The sequence below is a fragment of the Ascaphus truei genome, chromosome 4 (genome assembly GCF_040206685.1).
Source record: "Ascaphus truei isolate aAscTru1 chromosome 4, aAscTru1.hap1, whole genome shotgun sequence".
Taxonomy (NCBI): Eukaryota; Metazoa; Chordata; class Amphibia; order Anura; family Ascaphidae; genus Ascaphus; species Ascaphus truei.
Genome location: NC_134486.1, coordinates 154,088,618 through 154,107,654, shown reverse-complemented (window position 1 = coordinate 154,107,654; position 19,037 = coordinate 154,088,618).

Here is a 19,037-nt window from a genome sequence, read left to right as displayed (position 1 = left end):
ATCAGCATACAGTACAATATAATCCATCGAAATCCCCCCATTAGCCGTTTTCTTTTCTGAGGAAAAACAAAATGAAAAGTTTTAATGTACAGTAATGGTCAGCCCCCTAAAGAAGTTCCCAGCCAGCCCCACCAAAATAATACGGCAAAAATACAGTACTCACCATACTGTACAGTACAGTATTACTAAATTTCCCATTCAGCTTGCGCTGGCGCCGGCCCACTTCCAGTCCAGCTTTCATCATTTTGCAGAGGGACTAGCCCACCTGTAGTCAGCGGGAAATCGCTTAGGTACATGCAAGCTTCATCAAAACTGGCTGCGAAATCCATCTCAGATTTGTCACCGACGGCAGGACCATGATGATAAGCTGGTGCTGCTGCTGGTTCTGGTTCTGGTTCTGGCGCATTGCTTGGCAGGGACTGTCGCTTCTTATTTCGTTTTAACACGACCCTTCGCCTTTTGCCGCCTCCATTATCATAGATACGGGAAAAACCCTGTGACACACACCAATACCCTCCAACAAATTGGGGCTCAATACGGTGAAAACAGGGGTCACTACATAACCTTTTCCTTATTGCATGCTTCCACAAATGAGGAGTTGGCGAAAATCTGTAAAAGTCATAATTTTCGATAAAATACTGATAAATTTGAACAACTGTTGCCATCTTATCCTCTGTTGCATTTATAGCGGCCCATATCAAATAAGCATAACTTCTGTCAGGTTTTTGGAACACGGGCTCCACTTGTTCACTCATGTCTCTGTAGAATAGTGTAAGTGAAAATGATCTTTGTCTTTATTTAATACATTACTGTATGTAAAGCCTAAATTGATACATTTTTTGCAACTATTCCTTCAGTCTCAAGGACAAGTTACACAATAGCATACTGTACTGGGATAAAGTAACTTTTTTTGGAAACGAAACAACTTGCAAAGGCCACACATTACTTAAGTCATGAGTTTATGCCATCTGGTGGACAATCGAAACATCGCAGCCTAGTAAATCATTCTCATTATCATTTAACAAGATCAGGCCCCCGTCAGCCAGGCATGAACCGTGGCTGGGAAGGCAAGCGCAACGAAGCATGCAAGAGGTGAGCAGTGGCGGATTCCAGGTTTCTGCCAGGTACAAACCAGGCATTTGCTCGAATAAAGTGTGTCGGTGCAGTACACCATTTTAATAAAAAATATCACAAAATTCTTCTAAGTCCCTCGGGAAGAGTGAAAGACGCGCACGTTCATTTTCAGAGCTCCTAGACCTTCCCATAAGAAGTTAGCCAAAAAGTAGCTTCGAAAAACGCTTAGGTGAAGTTTCAGAGTTGCTTCTAATGTACCAAAGCTGGACTTAGACATAATTTCACTCTCACAACATTATGGCTGGTTGGAGACAGTCCGAACCACAAGTACCGGGTCCATGGTTCTGGGCGTATACTGGGGGGACGGGGACGACTCCCATTAACCCCTGACTATACCGGGGATACGCTTATCACAATGCCTTTCTGGTCTGTGCTGAAGCAGGGCATTCTGGCAGCCAAGTGGCTTGACCTTTATTAGTGAGCCTGGTTACCCCCTCTCGGAACCACAGACTTAGAAATCGCCAGCTCATATACAGTGCATAAAATATATTTATATATATACCCTTATACACCATTTTAATAAAAAATATCACAAAATTCTTCTAAGTCCCTCGGGAAGAGTGAAAGACGCGCACGTTCATTTTCAGAGCTCCTAGACCTTCCCATAAGAAGTTAGCCAAAAAGTAGCTTCGAAAAACGCTTAGGTGAAGTTTCAGAGTTGCTTCTAATGTACCAAAGCTGGACTTAGACATAATTTCACTCTCACAACATTATGGCTGGTTGGAGACAGTCCGAACCACAAGTACCGGGTCCATGGTTCTGGGCGTATACTGGGGGGACGGGGACGACTCCCATTAACCCCTGACTATACCGGGGATACGCTTATCACAATGCCTTTCTGGTCTGTGCTGAAGCAGGGCATTCTGGCAGCCAAGTGGCTTGACCTTTATTAGTGAGCCTGGTTACCCCCTCTCGGAACAACAGACATAGAAATCGCCAGCTCATATACAGTGCATAAAATATATTTATATATATACCCTTATACACCATTTTAATAAAAAATATCACAAAATTTTTCTAAGTCCCTCGGGAAGAGTGAAAGACGCGCACGTTCATTTTCAGAGCTCCTAGACCTTCCTATAAGAAGTTAGCCAAAAAGTAGCTTCGAAAAACGCTTAGGTTAAGTTTCAGAGTTGCTTCTAATGTACCGAAGCTGGACTTAGACATAATTTCACTCTCACAACATTATGGCTGGTTGGAGACAGTCCGAACCACAAGTACCGGGTCCATGGTTCTGGGCGTATACTGGGGGGACGGGGGGGACTCCCATTAACCCCTGACTATACCGGGGATACGCTTATCACAATGCCTTTCTGGTCTGTGCTGAAGCAGGGCATTCTGGCAGCCAAGTGGCTTGACCTTAATTAGTGAGCCTGGTTACCCCCTCTCGGAACCACAGACTTAGAAATCGCCAGCTCATATACAGTGCATAAAATATATTTATATATATACCCTTAAACACCATTTTAATAAAAAATATCACAAAATTCTTCTAAGTCCCTCGGGAAGAGTGAAAGACGCGCACGTCCATTTTCAGAGCTCCTAGACCTTCCTATAAGAAGTTAGCCAAAAAGTAGCTTCGAAAAACGCTTAGGTTAAGTTTCAGAGTTGCTTCTAATGTACCGAAGCTGGACTTAGACATAATTTCACTCTCACAACATTATGGCTGGTTGGAGACAGTCCGAACCACAAGTACCGGGTCCATGGTTCTGGGCGTATACTGGGGGGACGGGGACGACTCCCATTAACCCCTGACTATACCGGGGATACGCTTATCACAATGCCTTTCTGGTCTGTGCTGAAGCAGGGCATTCTGGCAGCCAAGTGGCTTGACCTTAATTAGTGAGCCTGGTTACCCCCTCTCGGAACCACAGACTTAGAAATCGCCAGCTCATATACAGTGCATAAAATATATTTATATATATACCCTTATACACCATTTTAATAAAAAATATCACAAAATTCTTCTAAGTCCCTCAGGAAGAGTGAAAGACGCGCACGTTCATTTTCAGAGCTCCTAGACCTTCCCATAAGAAGTTAGCCAAAAAGTAGCTTCGAAAAACGCTTAGGTGAAGTTTCAGAGTTGCTTCTAATGTACCAAAGCTGGACTTAGACATAATTTCACTCTCACAACATTATGGCTGTTTGGAGACAGTCCGAACCACAAGTACCGGGTCCATGGTTCTGGGCGTATACTGGGGGGACGGGGACGACTCCCATTAACCCCTGACTATACCGGGGATACGCTTATCACAATGCCTTTCTGGTCTGTGCTGAAGCAGGGCATTCTGGCAGCCAAGTGGCTTGACCTTTATTAGTGAGCCTGGTTACCCCCTCTCGGAACAACAGACATAGAAATCGCCAGCTCATATACAGTGCATAAAATATATTTATATATATACCCTTATACACCATTTTAATAAAAAATATCACAAAATTCTTCTAAGTCCCTCGGGAAGAGTGAAAGACGCGCACGTTCATTTTCAGAGCTCCTAGACCTTCCTATAAGAAGTTAGCCAAAAAGTAGCTTCGAAAAACGCTTAGGTTAAGTTTCAGAGTTGCTTCTAATGTACCGAAGCTGGACTTAGACATAATTTCACTCTCACAACATTATGGCTGGTTGGAGACAGTCCGAACCACAAGTACCGGGTCCGTGGTTCTGGGCGTATACTGGGGGGACGGGGGGGACTCCCATTAACCCCTGACTATACCGGGGATACGCTTATCACAATGCCTTTCTGGTCTGTGCTGAAGCAGGGCATTCTGGCAGCCAAGTGGCTTGACCTTAATTAGTGAGCCTGGTTACCCCCTCTCGGAACCACAGACTTAGAAATCGCCAGCTCATATACAGTGCATAAAATATATTTATATATATACCCTTATACACCATTTTAATTAAAAATATCACAAAATTTTTCTAAGTCCCTCGGGAAGAGTGAAAGACGCGCACGTTCATTTTCAGAGCTCCTAGACCTTCCCATAAGAAGTTAGCCAAAAAGTAGCTTCGAAAAACGCTTAGGTTAAGTTTCAGAGTTGCTTCTAATGTACCGAAGCTGGACTTAGACATAATTTCACTCTCACAACATTATGGCTGGTTGGAGACAGTCCGAACCACAAGTACCGGGTCCATGGTTCTGGGCGTATACTGGGGGGACGGGGGGGACTCCCATTAACCCCTGACTATACCGGGGATACGCTTATCACAATGCCTTTCTGGTCTGTGCTGAAGCAGGGCATTCTGGCAGCCAAGTGACTTGACCTTAATTAGTGAGCCTGGTTACCCCCTCTCGGAACCACAGACTTAGAAATCGCCAGCTCATATACAGTGCATAAAATATATTTATATATATACCCTTATACACCATTTTAATAAAAAATATCACAAAATTCTTCTAAGTCCCTCGGGAAGAGTGAAAGACGCGCACGTTCATTTTCAGAGCTCCTAGACCTTCCCATAAGAAGTTAGCCAAAAAGTAGCTTCGAAAAACGCTTAGGTGAAGTTTCAGAGTTGCTTCTAATGTACCAAAGCTGGACTTAGACATAATTTCACTCTCACAACATTATGGCTGGTTGGAGACAGTCCGAACCACAAGTACCGGGTCCATGGTTCTGGGCGTATACTGGGGGGACGGGGACGACTCCCATTAACCCCTGACTATACCGGGGATACGCTTATCACAATGCCTTTCTGGTCTGTGCTGAAGCAGGGCATTCTGGCAGCCAAGTGGCTTGACCTTTATTAGTGAGCCTGGTTACCCCCTCTCGGAACCACAGACTTAGAAATCGCCAGCTCATATACAGTGCATAAAATATATTTATATATATACCCTTATACACCATTTTAATAAAAAATATCACAAAATTCTTCTAAGTCCCTCGGGAAGAGTGAAAGACGCGCACGTTCATTTTCAGAGCTCCTAGACCTTCCCATAAGAAGTTAGCCAAAAAGTAGCTTCGAAAAACGCTTAGGTGAAGTTTCAGAGTTGCTTCTAATGTACCAAAGCTGGACTTAGACATAATTTCACTCTCACAACATTATGGCTGGTTGGAGACAGTCCGAACCACAAGTACCGGGTCCATGGTTCTGGGCGTATACTGGGGGGACGGGGACGACTCCCATTAACCCCTGACTATACCGGGGATACGCTTATCACAATGCCTTTCTGGTCTGTGCTGAAGCAGGGCATTCTGGCAGCCAAGTGGCTTGACCTTTATTAGTGAGCCTGGTTACCCCCTCTCGGAACAACAGACATAGAAATCGCCAGCTCATATACAGTGCATAAAATATATTTATATATATACCCTTATACACCATTTTAATAAAAAATATCACAAAATTCTTCTAAGTCCCTCGGGAAGAGTGAAAGACGCGCACGTTCATTTTCAGAGCTCCTAGACCTTCCCATAAGAAGTTAGCCAAAAAGTAGCTTCGAAAAACGCTTAGGTGAAGTTTCAGAGTTGCTTCTAATGTACCAAAGCTGGACTTAGACATAATTTCACTCTCACAACATTATGGCTGGTTGGAGACAGTCCGAACCACAAGTACCGGGTCCATGGTTCTGGGCGTATACTGGGGGGACGGGGACGACTCCCATTAACCCCTGACTATACCGGGGATACGCTTATCACAATGCCTTTCTGGTCTGTGCTGAAGCAGGGCATTCTGGCAGCCAAGTGGCTTGACCTTTATTAGTGAGCCTGGTTACCCCCTCTCGGAACCACAGACTTAGAAATCGCCAGCTCATATACAGTGCATAAAATATATTTATATATATACCCTTATACACCATTTTAATAAAAAATATCACAAAATTCTTCTAAGTCCCTCGGGAAGAGTGAAAGACGCGCACGTTCATTTTCAGAGCTCCTAGACCTTCCCATAAGAAGTTAGCCAAAAAGTAGCTTCGAAAAACGCTTAGGTGAAGTTTCAGAGTTGCTTCTAATGTACCAAAGCTGGACTTAGACATAATTTCACTCTCACAACATTATGGCTGGTTGGAGACAGTCCGAACCACAAGTACCGGGTCCATGGTTCTGGGCGTATACTGGGGGGACGGGGACGACTCCCATTAACCCCTGACTATACCGGGGATACGCTTATCACAATGCCTTTCTGGTCTGTGCTGAAGCAGGGCATTCTGGCAGCCAAGTGGCTTGACCTTTATTAGTGAGCCTGGTTACCCCCTCTCGGAACAACAGACATAGAAATCGCCAGCTCATATACAGTGCATAAAATATATTTATATATATACCCTTATACACCATTTTAATAAAAAATATCACAAAATTTTTCTAAGTCCCTCGGGAAGAGTGAAAGACGCGCACGTTCATTTTCAGAGCTCCTAGACCTTCCTATAAGAAGTTAGCCAAAAAGTAGCTTCGAAAAACGCTTAGGTTAAGTTTCAGAGTTGCTTCTAATGTACCGAAGCTGGACTTAGACATAATTTCACTCTCACAACATTATGGCTGGTTGGAGACAGTCCGAACCACAAGTACCGGGTCCATGGTTCTGGGCGTATACTGGGGGGACGGGGGGGACTCCCATTAACCCCTGACTATACCGGGGATACGCTTATCACAATGCCTTTCTGGTCTGTGCTGAAGCAGGGCATTCTGGCAGCCAAGTGGCTTGACCTTAATTAGTGAGCCTGGTTACCCCCTCTCGGAACCACAGACTTAGAAATCGCCAGCTCATATACAGTGCATAAAATATATTTATATATATACCCTTAAACACCATTTTAATAAAAAATATCACAAAATTCTTCTAAGTCCCTCGGGAAGAGTGAAAGACGCGCACGTCCATTTTCAGAGCTCCTAGACCTTCCTATAAGAAGTTAGCCAAAAAGTAGCTTCGAAAAACGCTTAGGTTAAGTTTCAGAGTTGCTTCTAATGTACCGAAGCTGGACTTAGACATAATTTCACTCTCACAACATTATGGCTGGTTGGAGACAGTCCGAACCACAAGTACCGGGTCCATGGTTCTGGGCGTATACTGGGGGGACGGGGACGACTCCCATTAACCCCTGACTATACCGGGGATACGCTTATCACAATGCCTTTCTGGTCTGTGCTGAAGCAGGGCATTCTGGCAGCCAAGTGGCTTGACCTTAATTAGTGAGCCTGGTTACCCCCTCTCGGAACCACAGACTTAGAAATCGCCAGCTCATATACAGTGCATAAAATATATTTATATATATACCCTTATACACCATTTTAATAAAAAATATCACAAAATTCTTCTAAGTCCCTCAGGAAGAGTGAAAGACGCGCACGTTCATTTTCAGAGCTCCTAGACCTTCCCATAAGAAGTTAGCCAAAAAGTAGCTTCGAAAAACGCTTAGGTGAAGTTTCAGAGTTGCTTCTAATGTACCAAAGCTGGACTTAGACATAATTTCACTCTCACAACATTATGGCTGTTTGGAGACAGTCCGAACCACAAGTACCGGGTCCATGGTTCTGGGCGTATACTGGGGGGACGGGGACGACTCCCATTAACCCCTGACTATACCGGGGATACGCTTATCACAATGCCTTTCTGGTCTGTGCTGAAGCAGGGCATTCTGGCAGCCAAGTGGCTTGACCTTTATTAGTGAGCCTGGTTACCCCCTCTCGGAACCACAGACTTAGAAATCGCCAGCTCATATACAGTGCATAAAATATATTTATATATATACCCTTATACACCATTTTAATAAAAAATATCACAAAATTCTTCTAAGTCCCTCGGGAAGAGTGAAAGACGCGCACGTTCATTTTCAGAGCTCCTAGACCTTCCCATAAGAAGTTAGCCAAAAAGTAGCTTCGAAAAACGCTTAGGTTAAGTTTCAGAGTTGCTTCTAATGTACCGAAGCTGGACTTAGACATAATTTCACTCTCACAACATTATGGCTGGTTGGAGACAGTCCGAACCACAAGTACCGGGTCCATGGTTCTGGGCGTATACTGGGGGGACGGGGACGACTCCCATTAACCCCTGACTATACCGGGGATACGCTTATCACAATGCCTTTCTGGTCTGTGCTGAAGCAGGGCATTCTGGCAGCCAAGTGGCTTGACCTTTATTAGTGAGCCTGGTTACCCCCTCTCGGAACAACAGACATAGAAATCGCCAGCTCATATACAGTGCATAAAATATATTTATATATATACCCTTATACACCATTTTAATAAAAAATATCACAAAATTCTTCTAAGTCCCTCGGGAAGAGTGAAAGACGCGCACGTTCATTTTCAGAGCTCCTAGACCTTCCTATAAGAAGTTAGCCAAAAAGTAGCTTCGAAAAACGCTTAGGTTAAGTTTCAGAGTTGCTTCTAATGTACCGAAGCTGGACTTAGACATAATTTCACTCTCACAACATTATGGCTGGTTGGAGACAGTCCGAACCACAAGTACCGGGTCCATGGTTCTGGGCGTATACTGGGGGGACGGGGGGGACTCCCATTAACCCCTGACTATACCGGGGATACGCTTATCACAATGCCTTTCTGGTCTGTGCTGAAGCAGGGCATTCTGGCAGCCAAGTGACTTGACCTTAATTAGTGAGCCTGGTTACCCCCTCTCGGAACCACAGACTTAGAAATCGCCAGCTCATATACAGTGCATAAAATATATTTATATATATACCCTTATACACCATTTTAATAAAAAATATCACAAAATTCTTCTAAGTCCCTCGGGAAGAGTGAAAGACGCGCACGTTCATTTTCAGAGCTCCTAGACCTTCCCATAAGAAGTTAGCCAAAAAGTAGCTTCGAAAAACGCTTAGGTTAAGTTTCAGAGTTGCTTCTAATGTACCGAAGCTGGACTTAGACATAATTTCACTCTCACAACATTATGGCTGGTTGGAGACAGTCCGAACCACAAGTACCGGGTCCATGGTTCTGGGCGTATACTGGGGGGACGGGGACGACTCCCATTAACCCCTGACTATACCGGGGATACGCTTATCACAATGCCTTTCTGGTCTGTGCTGAAGCAGGGCATTCTGGCAGCCAAGTGGCTTGACCTTTATTAGTGAGCCTGGTTACCCCCTCTCGGAACAACAGACATAGAAATCGCCAGCTCATATACAGTGCATAAAATATATTTATATATATACCCTTATACACCATTTTAATAAAAAATATCACAAAATTCTTCTAAGTCCCTCGGGAAGAGTGAAAGACGCGCACGTTCATTTTCAGAGCTCCTAGACCTTCCTATAAGAAGTTAGCCAAAAAGTAGCTTCGAAAAACGCTTAGGTTAAGTTTCAGAGTTGCTTCTAATGTACCGAAGCTGGACTTAGACATAATTTCACTCTCACAACATTATGGCTGGTTGGAGACAGTCCGAACCACAAGTACCGGGTCCATGGTTCTGGGCGTATACTGGGGGGACGGGGGGGACTCCCATTAACCCCTGACTATACCGGGGATACGCTTATCACAATGCCTTTCTGGTCTGTGCTGAAGCAGGGCATTCTGGCAGCCAAGTGACTTGACCTTAATTAGTGAGCCTGGTTACCCCCTCTCGGAACCACAGACTTAGAAATCGCCAGCTCATATACAGTGCATAAAATATATTTATATATATACCCTTATACACCATTTTATTAAAAAATATCACAAAATTCTTCTAAGTCCCTCGGGAAGAGTGAAAGACGCGCACGTTCATTTTCAGAGCTCCTAGACCTTCCCATAAGAAGTTAGCCAAAAAGTAGCTTCGAAAAACGCTTAGGTGAAGTTTCAGAGTTGCTTCTAATGTACCAAAGCTGGACTTAGACATAATTTCACTCTCACAACATTATGGCTGGTTGGAGACAGTCCGAACCACAAGTACCGGGTCCATGGTTCTGGGCGTAAACTGGGGGGACGGGGACGACTCCCATTAACCCCTGACTATACCGGGGATACGCTTATCACAATGCCTTTCTGGTCTGTGCTGAAGCAGGGCATTCTGGCAGCCAAGTGGCTTGACCTTTATTAGTGAGCCTGGTTACCCCCTCTCGGAACCACAGACTTAGAAATCGCCAGCTCATATACAGTGCATAAAATATATTTATATATATACCCTTATACACCATTTTAATAAAAAATATCACAAAATTCTTCTAAGTCCCTCGGGAAGAGTGAAAGACGCGCACGTTCATTTTCAGAGCTCCTAGACCTTCCCATAAGAAGTTAGCCAAAAAGTAGCTTCGAAAAACGCTTAGGTGAAGTTTCAGAGTTGCTTCTAATGTACCAAAGCTGGACTTAGACATAATTTCACTCTCACAACATTATGGCTGGTTGGAGACAGTCCGAACCACAAGTACCGGGTCCATGGTTCTGGGCGTATACTGGGGGGACGGGGACGACTCCCATTAACCCCTGACTATACCGGGGATACGCTTATCACAATGCCTTTCTGGTCTGTGCTGAAGCAGGGCATTCTGGCAGCCAAGTGGCTTGACCTTTATTAGTGAGCCTGGTTACCCCCTCTCGGAACAACAGACATAGAAATCGCCAGCTCATATACAGTGCATAAAATATATTTATATATATACCCTTATACACCATTTTAATAAAAAATATCACAAAATTTTTCTAAGTCCCTCGGGAAGAGTGAAAGACGCGCACGTTCATTTTCAGAGCTCCTAGACCTTCCTATAAGAAGTTAGCCAAAAAGTAGCTTCGAAAAACGCTTAGGTTAAGTTTCAGAGTTGCTTCTAATGTACCGAAGCTGGACTTAGACATAATTTCACTCTCACAACATTATGGCTGGTTGGAGACAGTCCGAACCACAAGTACCGGGTCCATGGTTCTGGGCGTATACTGGGGGGACGGGGGGGACTCCCATTAACCCCTGACTATACCGGGGATACGCTTATCACAATGCCTTTCTGGTCTGTGCTGAAGCAGGGCATTCTGGCAGCCAAGTGGCTTGACCTTAATTAGTGAGCCTGGTTACCCCCTCTCGGAACCACAGACTTAGAAATCGCCAGCTCATATACAGTGCATAAAATATATTTATATATATACCCTTAAACACCATTTTAATAAAAAATATCACAAAATTCTTCTAAGTCCCTCGGGAAGAGTGAAAGACGCGCACGTCCATTTTCAGAGCTCCTAGACCTTCCTATAAGAAGTTAGCCAAAAAGTAGCTTCGAAAAACGCTTAGGTTAAGTTTCAGAGTTGCTTCTAATGTACCGAAGCTGGACTTAGACATAATTTCACTCTCACAACATTATGGCTGGTTGGAGACAGTCCGAACCACAAGTACCGGGTCCATGGTTCTGGGCGTATACTGGGGGGACGGGGACGACTCCCATTAACCCCTGACTATACCGGGGATACGCTTATCACAATGCCTTTCTGGTCTGTGCTGAAGCAGGGCATTCTGGCAGCCAAGTGGCTTGACCTTAATTAGTGAGCCTGGTTACCCCCTCTCGGAACCACAGACTTAGAAATCGCCAGCTCATATACAGTGCATAAAATATATTTATATATATACCCTTATACACCATTTTAATAAAAAATATCACAAAATTCTTCTAAGTCCCTCAGGAAGAGTGAAAGACGCGCACGTTCATTTTCAGAGCTCCTAGACCTTCCCATAAGAAGTTAGCCAAAAAGTAGCTTCGAAAAACGCTTAGGTGAAGTTTCAGAGTTGCTTCTAATGTACCAAAGCTGGACTTAGACATAATTTCACTCTCACAACATTATGGCTGTTTGGAGACAGTCCGAACCACAAGTACCGGGTCCATGGTTCTGGGCGTATACTGGGGGGACGGGGACGACTCCCATTAACCCCTGACTATACCGGGGATACGCTTATCACAATGCCTTTCTGGTCTGTGCTGAAGCAGGGCATTCTGGCAGCCAAGTGGCTTGACCTTTATTAGTGAGCCTGGTTACCCCCTCTCGGAACCACAGACTTAGAAATCGCCAGCTCATATACAGTGCATAAAATATATTTATATATATACCCTTATACACCATTTTAATAAAAAATATCACAAAATTCTTCTAAGTCCCTCGGGAAGAGTGAAAGACGCGCACGTTCATTTTCAGAGCTCCTAGACCTTCCCATAAGAAGTTAGCCAAAAAGTAGCTTCGAAAAACGCTTAGGTTAAGTTTCAGAGTTGCTTCTAATGTACCGAAGCTGGACTTAGACATAATTTCACTCTCACAACATTATGGCTGGTTGGAGACAGTCCGAACCACAAGTACCGGGTCCATGGTTCTGGGCGTATACTGGGGGGACGGGGACGACTCCCATTAACCCCTGACTATACCGGGGATACGCTTATCACAATGCCTTTCTGGTCTGTGCTGAAGCAGGGCATTCTGGCAGCCAAGTGGCTTGACCTTTATTAGTGAGCCTGGTTACCCCCTCTCGGAACAACAGACATAGAAATCGCCAGCTCATATACAGTGCATAAAATATATTTATATATATACCCTTATACACCATTTTAATAAAAAATATCACAAAATTCTTCTAAGTCCCTCGGGAAGAGTGAAAGACGCGCACGTTCATTTTCAGATCTCCTAGACCTTCCTATAAGAAGTTAGCCAAAAAGTAGCTTCGAAAAACGCTTAGGTTAAGTTTCAGAGTTGCTTCTAATGTACCGAAGCTGGACTTAGACATAATTTCACTCTCACAACATTATGGCTGGTTGGAGACAGTCCGAACCACAAGTACCGGGTCCATGGTTCTGGGCGTATACTGGGGGGACGGGGGGGACTCCCATTAACCCCTGACTATACCGGGGATACGCTTATCACAATGCCTTTCTGGTCTGTGCTGAAGCAGGGCATTCTGGCAGCCAAGTGGCTTGACCTTAATTAGTGAGCCTGGTTACCCCCTCTCGGAACCACAGACTTAGAAATCGCCAGCTCATATACAGTGCATAAAATATATTTATATATATACCCTTATACACCATTTTAATAAAAAATATCACAAAATTCTTCTAAGTCCCTCGGGAAGAGTGAAAGACGCGCACGTTCATTTTCAGAGCTCCTAGACCTTCCCATAAGAAGTTAGCCAAAAAGTAGCTTCGAAAAACGCTTAGGTGAAGTTTCAGAGTTGCTTCTAATGTACCAAAGCTGGACTTAGACATAATTTCACTCTCACAACATTATGGCTGGTTGGAGACAGTCCGAACCACAAGTACCGGGTCCATGGTTCTGGGCGTATACTGGGGGGACGGGGACGACTCCCATTAACCCCTGACTATACCGGGGATACGCTTATCACAATGCCTTTCTGGTCTGTGCTGAAGCAGGGCATTCTGGCAGCCAAGTGGCTTGACCTTTATTAGTGAGCCTGGTTACCCCCTCTCGGAACCACAGACTTAGAAATCGCCAGCTCATATACAGTGCATAAAATATATTTATATATATACCCTTATACACCATTTTAATAAAAAATATCACAAAATTCTTCTAAGTCCCTCGGGAAGAGTGAAAGACGCGCACGTTCATTTTCAGAGCTCCTAGACCTTCCCATAAGAAGTTAGCCAAAAAGTAGCTTCGAAAAACGCTTAGGTTAAGTTTCAGAGTTGCTTCTAATGTACCGAAGCTGGACTTAGACATAATTTCACTCTCACAACATTATGGCTGGTTGGAGACAGTCCGAACCACAAGTACCGGGTCCATGGTTCTGGGCGTATACTGGGGGGACGGGGACGACTCCCATTAACCCCTGACTATACCGGGGATACGCTTATCACAATGCCTTTCTGGTCTGTGCTGAAGCAGGGCATTCTGGCAGCCAAGTGGCTTGACCTTTATTAGTGAGCCTGGTTACCCCCTCTCGGAACAACAGACATAGAAATCGCCAGCTCATATACAGTGCATAAAATATATTTATATATATACCCTTATACACCATTTTAATAAAAAATATCACAAAATTCTTCTAAGTCCCTCGGGAAGAGTGAAAGACGCGCACGTTCATTTTCAGATCTCCTAGACCTTCCTATAAGAAGTTAGCCAAAAAGTAGCTTCGAAAAACGCTTAGGTTAAGTTTCAGAGTTGCTTCTAATGTACCGAAGCTGGACTTAGACATAATTTCACTCTCACAACATTATGGCTGGTTGGAGACAGTCCGAACCACAAGTACCGGGTCCATGGTTCTGGGCGTATACTGGGGGGACGGGGGGGACTCCCATTAACCCCTGACTATACCGGGGATACGCTTATCACAATGCCTTTCTGGTCTGTGCTGAAGCAGGGCATTCTGGCAGCCAAGTGGCTTGACCTTAATTAGTGAGCCTGGTTACCCCCTCTCGGAACCACAGACTTAGAAATCGCCAGCTCATATACAGTGCATAAAATATATTTATATATATACCCTTATACACCATTTTAATAAAAAATATCACAAAATTCTTCTAAGTCCCTCGGGAAGAGTGAAAGACGCGCACGTTCATTTTCAGAGCTCCTAGACCTTCCCATAAGAAGTTAGCCAAAAAGTAGCTTCGAAAAACGCTTAGGTGAAGTTTCAGAGTTGCTTCTAATGTACCAAAGCTGGACTTAGACATAATTTCACTCTCACAACATTATGGCTGGTTGGAGACAGTCCGAACCACAAGTACCGGGTCCATGGTTCTGGGCGTATACTGGGGGGACGGGGACGACTCCCATTAACCCCTGACTATACCGGGGATACGCTTATCACAATGCCTTTCTGGTCTGTGCTGAAGCAGGGCATTCTGGCAGCCAAGTGGCTTGACCTTTATTAGTGAGCCTGGTTACCCCCTCTCGGAACCACAGACTTAGAAATCGCCAGCTCATATACAGTGCATAAAATATATTTATATATATACCCTTATACACCATTTTAATAAAAAATATCACAAAATTCTTCTAAGTCCCTCGGGAAGAGTGAAAGACGCGCACGTTCATTTTCAGAGCTCCTAGACCTTCCCATAAGAAGTTAGCCAAAAAGTAGCTTCGAAAAACGCTTAGGTGAAGTTTCAGAGTTGCTTCTAATGTACCAAAGCTGGACTTAGACATAATTTCACTCTCACAACATTATGGCTGGTTGGAGACAGTCCGAACCACAAGTACCGGGTCCATGGTTCTGGGCGTATACTGGGGGGACGGGGACGACTCCCATTAACCCCTGACTATACCGGGGATACGCTTATCACAATGCCTTTCTGGTCTGTGCTGAAGCAGGGCATTCTGGCAGCCAAGTGGCTTGACCTTTATTAGTGAGCCTGGTTACCCCCTCTCGGAACAACAGACATAGAAATCGCCAGCTCATATACAGTGCATAAAATATATTTATATATATACCCTTATACACCATTTTAATAAAAAATATCACAAAATTTTTCTAAGTCCCTCGGGAAGAGTGAAAGACGCGCACGTTCATTTTCAGAGCTCCTAGACCTTCCTATAAGAAGTTAGCCAAAAAGTAGCTTCGAAAAACGCTTAGGTTAAGTTTCAGAGTTGCTTCTAATGTACCGAAGCTGGACTTAGACATAATTTCACTCTCACAACATTATGGCTGGTTGGAGACAGTCCGAACCACAAGTACCGGGTCCATGGTTCTGGGCGTATACTGGGGGGACGGGGGGGACTCCCATTAACCCCTGACTATACCGGGGATACGCTTATCACAATGCCTTTCTGGTCTGTGCTGAAGCAGGGCATTCTGGCAGCCAAGTGGCTTGACCTTAATTAGTGAGCCTGGTTACCCCCTCTCGGAACCACAGACTTAGAAATCGCCAGCTCATATACAGTGCATAAAATATATTTATATATATACCCTTATACACCATTTTAATAAAAAATATCACAAAATTCTTCTAAGTCCCTCAGGAAGAGTGAAAGACGCGCACGTTCATTTTCAGAGCTCCTAGACCTTCCCATAAGAAGTTAGCCAAAAAGTAGCTTCGAAAAACGCTTAGGTGAAGTTTCAGAGTTGCTTCTAATGTACCAAAGCTGGACTTAGACATAATTTCACTCTCACAACATTATGGCTGGTTGGAGACAGTCCGAACCACAAGTACCGGGTCCATGGTTCTGGGCGTATACTGGGGGGACGGGGACGACTCCCATTAACCCCTGACTATACCGGGGATACGCTTATCACAATGCCTTTCTGGTCTGTGCTGAAGCAGGGCATTCTGGCAGCCAAGTGGCTTGACCTTTATTAGTGAGCCTGGTTACCCCCTCTCGGAACCACAGACTTAGAAATCGCCAGCTCATATACAGTGCATAAAATATATTTATATATATACCCTTATACACCATTTTAATAAAAAATATCACAAAATTCTTCTAAGTCCCTCGGGAAGAGTGAAAGACGCGCACGTTCATTTTCAGAGCTCCTAGACCTTCCCATAAGAAGTTAGCCAAAAAGTAGCTTCGAAAAACGCTTAGGTTAAGTTTCAGAGTTGCTTCTAATGTACCGAAGCTGGACTTAGACATAATTTCACTCTCACAACATTATGGCTGGTTGGAGACAGTCCGAACCACAAGTACCGGGTCCATGGTTCTGGGCGTATACTGGGGGGACGGGGACGACTCCCATTAACCCCTGACTATACCGGGGATACGCTTATCACAATGCCTTTCTGGTCTGTGCTGAAGCAGGGCATTCTGGCAGCCAAGTGGCTTGACCTTAATTAGTGAGCCTGGTTACCCCCTCTCGGAACCACAGACTTAGAAATCGCCAGCTCATATACAGTGCATAAAATATATTTATATATATACCCTTATACACCATTTTAATAAAAAATATCACAAAATTCTTCTAAGTCCCTCGGGAAGAGTGAAAGACGCGCTCGTTCATTTTCAGAGCTCCTAGACCTTCCCATAAGAAGTTAGCCAAAAAGTAGATTCGAAAAACGCTTAGGTGAAGTTTCAGAGTTGCTTCTAATGTACCAAAGCTGGACTTAGACATAATTTCACTCTCACAACATTATGGCTGGTTGGAGACAGTCCGAACCACAAGTACCGGGTCCATGGTTCTGGGCGTATACTGGGGGGACGGGGACGACTCCCATTAACCCCTGACTATACCGGGGATACGCTTATCACAATGCCTTTCTGGTCTGTGCTGAAGCAGGGCATTCTGGCAGCCAAGTGGCTTGACCTTTATTAGTGAGCCTGGTTACCCCCTCTCGGAACCACAGACTTAGAAATCGCCAGCTCATATACAGTGCATAAAATATATTTATATATATACCCTTATACACCATTTTAATAAAAAATATCACAAAATTCTTCTAAGTCCCTCGGGAAGAGTGAAAGACGCGCACGTTCATTTTCAGAGCTCCTAGACCTTCCCATAAGAAGTTAGCCAAAAAGTAGCTTCGAAAAACGCTTAGGTGAAGTTTCAGAGTTGCTTCTAATGTACCAAAGCTGGACTTAGACATAATTTCACTCTCACAACATTATGGCTGGTTGGAGACAGTCCGAACCACAAGTACCGGGTCCATGGTTCTGGGCGTATACTGGGGGGACGGGGACGACTCCCATTAACCCCTGACTATACCGGGGATACGCTTATCACAATGCCTTTCTGGTCTGTGCTGAAGCAGGGCATTCTGGCAGCCAAGTGGCTTGACCTTTATTAGTGAGCCTGGTTACCCCCTCTCGGAACAACAGACATAGAAATCGCCAGCTCATATACAGTGCATAAAATATATTTATATATATACCCTTATACACCATTTTAATAAAAAATATCACAAAATTCTTCTAAGTCCCTCGGGAAGAGTGAAAGACGCGCACGTTCATTTTCAGAGCTCCTAGACCTTCCCATAAGAAGTTAGCCAAAAAGTAGCTTCGAAAAACGCTTAGGTTAAGTTTCAGAGTTGCTTCTAATGTACCGAAGCTGGACTTAGACATAATTTCACTCTCACAACATTATGGCTGGTTGGAGACAGTCCGAACCACAAGTACCGGGTCCATGGTTCTGGGCGTATACTGGGGGGACGGGGACGACTCCCATTAACCCCTGACTATACCGGGGATACGCTTATCACAATGCCTTTCTGGTCTGTGCTGAAGCAGGGCATTCTGGCAGCCAAGTGGCTTGACCTTAATTAGTGAGCCTGGTTACCCCCTCTCGGAACCACAGACTTAGAAATCGCCAGCTCATATACAGTGCATAAAATATATTTATATATATACCCTTATACACCATTTTAATAAAAAATATCACAAAATTCTTCTAAGTCCCTCGGGAAGAGTGAAAGACGCGCTCGTTCATTTTCAGAGCTCCTAGACCTTCCCATAAGAAGTTAGCCAAAAAGTAGATTCGAAAAACGCTTAGGTGAAGTTTCAGAGTTGCTTCTAATGTACCAAAGCTGGACTTAGACATAATTTCACTCTCACAACATTATGGCTGGTTGGAGACAGTCCGAACCACAAGTACCGGGTCCATGGTTCTGGGCGTATACTGGGGGGACGGGGACGACTCCCATTAACCCCTGACTATACCGGGGATACGCTTATCACAATGCCTTTCTGGTCTGTGCTGAAGCAGGGCATTCTGGCAGCCAAGTGGCTTGACCTTTATTAGTGAGCCTGGTTACCCCCTCTCGGAACCACAGACTTAGAAATCGCCAGCTCATATACAGTGCATAAAATATATTTATATATATACCCTTATACACCATTTTAATAAAAAATATCACAAAATTCTTCTAAGTCCCTCGGGAAGAGTGAAAGACGCGCACGTTCATTTTCAGAGCTCCTAGACCTTCCCATAAGAAGTTAGCCAAAAAGTAGCTTCGAAAAACGCTTAGGTGAAGTTTCAGAGTTGCTTCTAATGTACCAAAGCTGGACTTAGACATAATTTCACTCTCACAACATTATGGCTGGTTGGAGACAGTCCGAACCACAAGTACCGGGTCCATGGTTCTGGGCGTATACTGGGGGGACGGGGACGACTCCCATTAACCCCT